This window comes from Aethalodelphis obliquidens, unplaced genomic scaffold (genome assembly GCF_003676395.1).
Source record: "Aethalodelphis obliquidens isolate GAN/ISIS:26980383/991018 unplaced genomic scaffold, ASM367639v1 scaffold28, whole genome shotgun sequence".
Classification (NCBI taxonomy): Eukaryota; Metazoa; Chordata; class Mammalia; order Artiodactyla; family Delphinidae; genus Aethalodelphis; species Aethalodelphis obliquidens.
In genome coordinates, this window is record NW_020837972.1 from 20,182,438 (window position 1) to 20,188,764 (window position 6,327).

Here is a 6,327-nt window from a genome sequence, read left to right on the forward strand (position 1 = left end):
GAATGATGAATGGACAGAGCATTGGAAGCGGCGTTTAGCTAATTACCAAATGTGGGCATGCCTCTGGTTCTACAGCAAGCTTGTGTAAACCTTGCCACGGTGAAATCGGCACAGCGATCATTTTTGCTCAGTGACAAGACATTCAAGGTGCACGATCTTCGGGGAATGCACTGGCTATCTGTCAGGTGTGATCGTCACCTTTCAGGGCAGTAACATGGAAATCATAGCACGGCCGAGACAATGAAGCCATGATCAGCTTGCGGCGGGTGAATAACCTAATCTCGAAGCACCCACGTGTTTTGTGTCTCTTTGTGTTAAATCGTTCAAGGAACCAATTGTGTTATTAAATTTAATCGAATGTAATGATAGTCAGTAGTCTCACAAAGGTTACTTCCCTCTTCATTGGTCAGTTAAGAAATTCACCCTGGGGACTTCCTGGTGGTCCAGTGGTTGAGACTCTGCCCTCCTGATGCAGGGGGCACGGGTTCCATCCCTGGTTGGGGAACTAGGATCCCGCACCTCACGGCAAAAAAGAAAGAGAGAGAGAGAAGGAAAGGAAGCAAAGTAAAGAAAGCCGCCTTGATATCCTGTCCAAGATAAGTGATGCCTTTTATAAGGCGAAAGTTCGCTGCTGTTGGGGAGGTGATCGTATAGGACACGGAGTCCCAGGCCACCAGCAGACACCCACAGACCATGTGAAACTGACATGCCTTTCAGCTTCTGTCAACCTTTTCCACTGCAAATTTACCTGATTAAGGAATTTCACTCCATCCCCTGGAACTTTTATGAAAATTGTACATGTTTTCTGTTTCTATGTATCTGTGCGTGCTGATATCTGATTACTAGAATGGCTTTTATTCCCCCCAGTCTGAGGGCTGTGCGTGAAAATCCTTCCAGAAAGAACAGACGGATAAAAGCAAAGGCACCAATCCCTGCACTCCTTGTAGAGCTGCTGGGAAGGCTCCTTCTCTGAGAATTCAGAGAAGACACTACGCGCCTTGTGTACAATTTACTGTCCCGGAAATCCTGACTCAGAGGCTGACCTCTGGTGGGAGATGTAACAGCCTTGACGTTGACACATTGACATATAGGGAACTCAATCACACCTTCCCTCAGGGGCAGACGTGGCCACAGTAAGCAAGGAAACTACATGTATGGGTCTTTTGGCAGCAGGAAAGTGAACCTTTCTAAATAATGGTGTAAATGATACAGGATTCCAAAAATGCAAGTTTCAGCTGTGCACCAAGACAATAGATGAGACATTTCTGTGATTTTTTTTTTTCTTTTCGGTACACGGGCTTCTCACTGTTGTGGCCTCTCCCGTTGCGGAGCACAGGCTCTGGACGTGCAGGCTCAGCGGCCGTGGCTCACGGGCCCAGCCGCTCTGCGGCATGTGGGATCTTCCCGGACCGGGGCACGAACCCATGTTCCCTGCATCGGCAGGCGGACTCTCAACCACTGCGCCACCAGGGAAGCCCCGATGAGACATTTCTTAGTAAAGGGAAGAGCTGATCCAAGAATAGCCATCTTCTTATCTCTGCTTAATATTTACAAATGTGCTTCAGTGCCCATCAGAGTATAAAAGAAGTCTAAGAACCAGAGTCCATAAAGGAAATTAGATTCAGTTCATTTGATGAATCCCTACCCTGTCGCTGGTCCTGGGAAGCAATGGGCTTACTGAACTCTAGCATAAGACTGGTAAAGAGCTGGCATATTTAAGCTAGGAATTAATATTAATGTAAATGATTATTGATAAATGAGATTTTCGCAACTTAGTAATGGTGTGGGAAACCATTTTTTTTTCCCTACCGTGGACAATTAACCATGAAGAGAATAATTATAGACCTCATAAAAGTAAAAATCAAATTAGTTTGATACGCTTAGGGAATTAGAAAATGTCCTACTCATTAGTTTTCATAATGAAGAGCAAGAAACATAAATCTGCTCAATCATATACTGATAAATAATTTAATCTTTTATTTTGACTCTCCATTATGGTAAATTAGGAAGAAAATGAGATAAAGGGGGCACTGAGACTCAGGATGTGGGTTTAAGAAAGAGCTGAGAGTCTGGAGGCCTGGCGTCTGACGAGTCTGGGCTTCATCACAAGAGTGATCTCTGTTGCACAAGAAGACTATTAAACTCGGTGCTCTCTTTGGTCTCATTTAGATCTATCTGTGGACTGGGTTCAGGAAAGAGAGAGATTAAAAAAGAGAGAGAGGGCTTCCCTGGTGGCGCAGTGGTTGAGAGTCCGCCTGCCGATGCAGGGGACGCGGGTTCGTGCCCCGGTCCGGGAAGATCCCACGTGCCGCGGAGCGGCTGGGCCCGTGAGCCATGGCCGCTGAGCCTGTGCGTCCGGAGCCCGTGCTCCACAACGGGAGAGGCCACGACGGTGAGAGGCCCGCGTACCAAAAAAAAAAAAAAAAAGAGAGAGAGATGCTTCAGTAACTCTTTCGATGATTGACACAAGTGGAAAACGTCTTCTCAAGTACTCATGGATGTATGGATATAGATCATATTCTGGATCCTAATCAAAGATTCAAGTAATTTGAAAGCTTTAAAATAATATGATTTATATTCCCTGACCAAAATGGAACTAAATTAGAAATCAATACCGGATCTATGAAAAATTCCCAGATATTTGGGAATTAAAGAACACAATTTTAAAGACGAACTCAAACCAGACATTAGTGTTTTGAACTGAATGACAATGAAATGTAGCATATCAAAATTTATTTGATCGGGTTTGGTAAACTGGGAGAAGGTAAGAACGCTTCTGGGTGTTGGCCACAGGTGGATAGTAGCTTTGAATAACTTTAAACACAATTTCGCTTCCAGATGGATGGGGAGGTGATGAAGAAAGACGTTTAGGGGTGTTAACTATCAAAAGGGCTATTCATGATCACCAATTAAGATAAAACATTGCCTGTGGTCATTCTTTGCCCTCAAGGAGAAAAACAATACAGGTGGTAATGAACTGCTTTCTTAATTTAAGCCTGCATTTTCATAGAAGTTCCCTTTCTGGCCATGTCTCATCTAAAAAAACTGAGCTCTTTGTTCAAATTAAAGGTGATCCCCAAAGCTACGTCAATCCATTAGCATCTGTCTTAGCCCCCTTGTGCCGTTATAATAGAATACCACGAACTGGGTGCCTTATTTTTCACACTCCTGGGGGCCGAAAGTCTGAGATGAATATGCCCACAGGTTTGGTGTTTGGTGACAACCTGCTTCCTGGTTCATAGAAAGCTGCCTTCCCTCTGTGTCCTTACTTGGTGGAAGGCGTGAGGGAGCTCTCTGGGGTCTCTTTTATAAGGGCATTAATCCCATTTCTGAGGGCTCCACCCTCATGACCTAATCACCTTCCAAAGGCCCCACCTCCCAAAACCATCACCTTGAGGAATAGGGCTTCAACACGTGAATATGGACATTCAGTCTATAGCAGCAGTCAGATTTTGGGGAGTGAAATGATACAAAATTTTTTAAAATAAAGTTTGATTTTGAAGTGTAGACAAATAAAATTCTTTCATGATTTCCTGAGCAAACCAAGAAACTATGAAACACTTTTAGGCAGAGGGGGAAATTTTATTTTATATTCAAACAAACAGATAGGATTTGTAATTACATTATCAGTTGAGTTTTCCAGATTAATTCTGATCATTCCATGACAAATCATAGAGCACAGTCATGTAAGGAGTTCAGGGTGGTTCATTGTGAAGTGGAAACACAACCATGATGATAAACTTGGCAATTAAGTCAAATATATCCTGACAAATAATATGCAAAATTCATGCACTGTGGTGGTCCTAATTCTGGAGGATCACATTCATTCTTCCTGGATGACTCAGATGGGATGTGGAATCGGGCCTTGATGAGTTTATTGTGGTTACGGGGATAGCGAAATCACTGATGAGAGACATCAGGAAATAATCATCACACTCATTCAGACCTTTCTGCGACAGTTGTGAAGTCAGTGATTCATGTATCTGCAACTTTTAAGGGATTTTTTAAAAAAATAAATTTATTTATTTTATTTTTATTTATTTTGGGCTGTGTTGGGTCTTCGTTGCTGCACGCGGGCTTTCTCTAGTTGCGGCGAGCGGGGGCTACTCTTCGTTGTGGTGTGCGGGCATCTCATTGCAGTGGCTTCTCTTGTTGCAGAGCACGGGCTCTAGGCACGCGGGCTTCTGTAGTTGTGGCACGCAGACTCAGTAGTTGTGGCTCACCGGCTCTAGAGCACAGGCTCAGTAGTTGTGGTGCACGGGCTTAGTTGCTCCGCGGCATGTGGGATCTTCCTGGATCAGGACTCGAACCCGTGTTCCCTGCATTGGCAGGTGGATTCTTAACCACTGCGCCACCAGGGAAGCCCATAAGGGAGTTTTTTTTTTTAAATGAGGTCACGGGAAGCATAAGCCCAGGTGAGGGTGGTGGAAATTGACCTGAATGAATCACGGTCATGGCAAGCGTCGTTTGCCCATGAGCCTCAGTTCCAGGGGAGACATTAGATGTGAACATCCACAGAGGCAGGCCTCCAACTTCCCTTCTGCAAATTAGTGACCTCTATCCTTCCTTTGAAAAATATTTTTATCTTACTTAAAAAATAGTTAATACATAAATACACATTTATTTTTAAAATAACATTAAACACAGATTAGAAAAGATAATGAAAATCATTAAATTCCGACCATCTGGGGGAAAAGATGTTTATATGCCGGTAATCTTTTCACTGATATGTGGAGGGATATAAAACATATAAAATGTGTGTTGTAACCACAGGGTGCCTTCGGTGACTAAAATAAGGGTGTGTACAAATAGCATTTCAAGAATAATACCACAAATACAAAATAATCAGATGTGGTTTCTCACTTTTCCTACTGATGGGTCCTGGGCTGGAGTCGATGTGACAAGTGCATATTTTACAGACCGACTCTGCCTTTTCTGTGTGAGCTCAACCACATCTCCGGAAGCAGCTTGAAAAGGCATGACTCTCTGCAGCTTTACGCATCTTTAACTCAGCTTTATAAGCCGTTCTGTAATTAGCCACAGGCCAAATCGACATCTTATAAATGCGTCCCCAGGACTGAAATCAGTAACCCATTAACACAATGCACTGTCTGGCTTCTCTACGTCTGGGCAATGTGATGCTATTTTTAAATGGTATCAGCCAGATGCCTTTTGGCCCTAAAAGCTGACCACTTACAGGCGGCCGCTTGCCGTTCTGGGTCAGGTTAGAGGTGAGCACTGGGGGCTTAAACAGCAAAGCTCCAACAACACTGCGTCTAAGAAATTGATCTGTATTTCACAAACGCTCTGGAAATGAGTGAGCAGGTGGCTGCAATTTATATCCATTCACTTTTCCCTGTTTTTTTCCCTTTTTCTGCCTGGCTGACAGCTTTTTAACAAATTGCTAATACACAAGTAGTTATGCTGTTTGTTTTTTTCCACGTCCGTGTGCTTCTTTGCCTCCATCCTGGAAAGTTTTCATCAGAAATGTAAGCACGGTCTACTGGAAAACCCAACAAGCAAAATAACAAAACTATGTCCTTTTTTGAAAGAAAAAAAAATACACATATATAAATAGATCACTTGTGGAAAATTAAGAACAAGGACAGATTATGATTCTTCATTGTGGAACTGTGTGACTCTTTCTTCTGCCAGGCCCTGAGTTTTCTTATAATCGAAATTCTTCTTCTTCAAAAACGAAGATGAAATTTCTAAATTTCTAAAGAGTGCAGGATGGAGGCAGATAGTAAGAAATGCAAAATTTCACGGGAAAAAAAAATTTTTTTTGGCCGCCCCACACAGCTTGTGGGATTTTAGTTCCCTCACCAGGGATTGAACCTGGGACCCCGGGCAGTGAAAGCACCGAGTCCTAACCACTGGACCATCAGGGAATTCCCTGGAAATTTTAGATGGGTAGATGACACTGACTAAAAGGTTACAAAAGGTAAGGAGGTCTTCCATTGTCTGGTAACTTTATTACTCATCCTCTTGCAGAGATACTGAAGGGCCTGAGTTGCTGTTGGTAAAAGTCATGGCATGAGTTGAACAGAAGCAGCCGCTTCGTCTACACTTCTGTAGACAGCAGGAACGAGCATCTTCCTCTCCCCAATGCGAGTGGTACGGATTGGCGTAGCTTCCATGTTCAAGGCAGAAGCATGACCCCACGCTACTACCCACACTACTACCACCACCATCATCACCGCTTTCCCAGCAGATGCTCCCAGTGGTCTGGCTAAGCCATTGCCTCTTTAGGGATAACACCAACCCCGGCACAAATACAACAGCCCCCAGCACTAACGCCGCTCCCCCCGACTGTTAGTCTCCAAC

General features: G+C 43.8%; 1 non-coding gene across 1 annotated transcript; it reads right to left on the bottom strand.

Moving 5' to 3' along the window:
- Nucleotides 1-5,817: 5,817 nt before the first annotated feature.
- TRNASTOP-UCA (transfer RNA opal suppressor (anticodon UCA)) lies at nt 5,818-5,891 on the bottom strand. Its single transcript has one exon. It is a non-coding gene; the product is annotated as a tRNA-Sec (tRNA).
- Nucleotides 5,892-6,327: the final 436 nt, after the last annotated feature.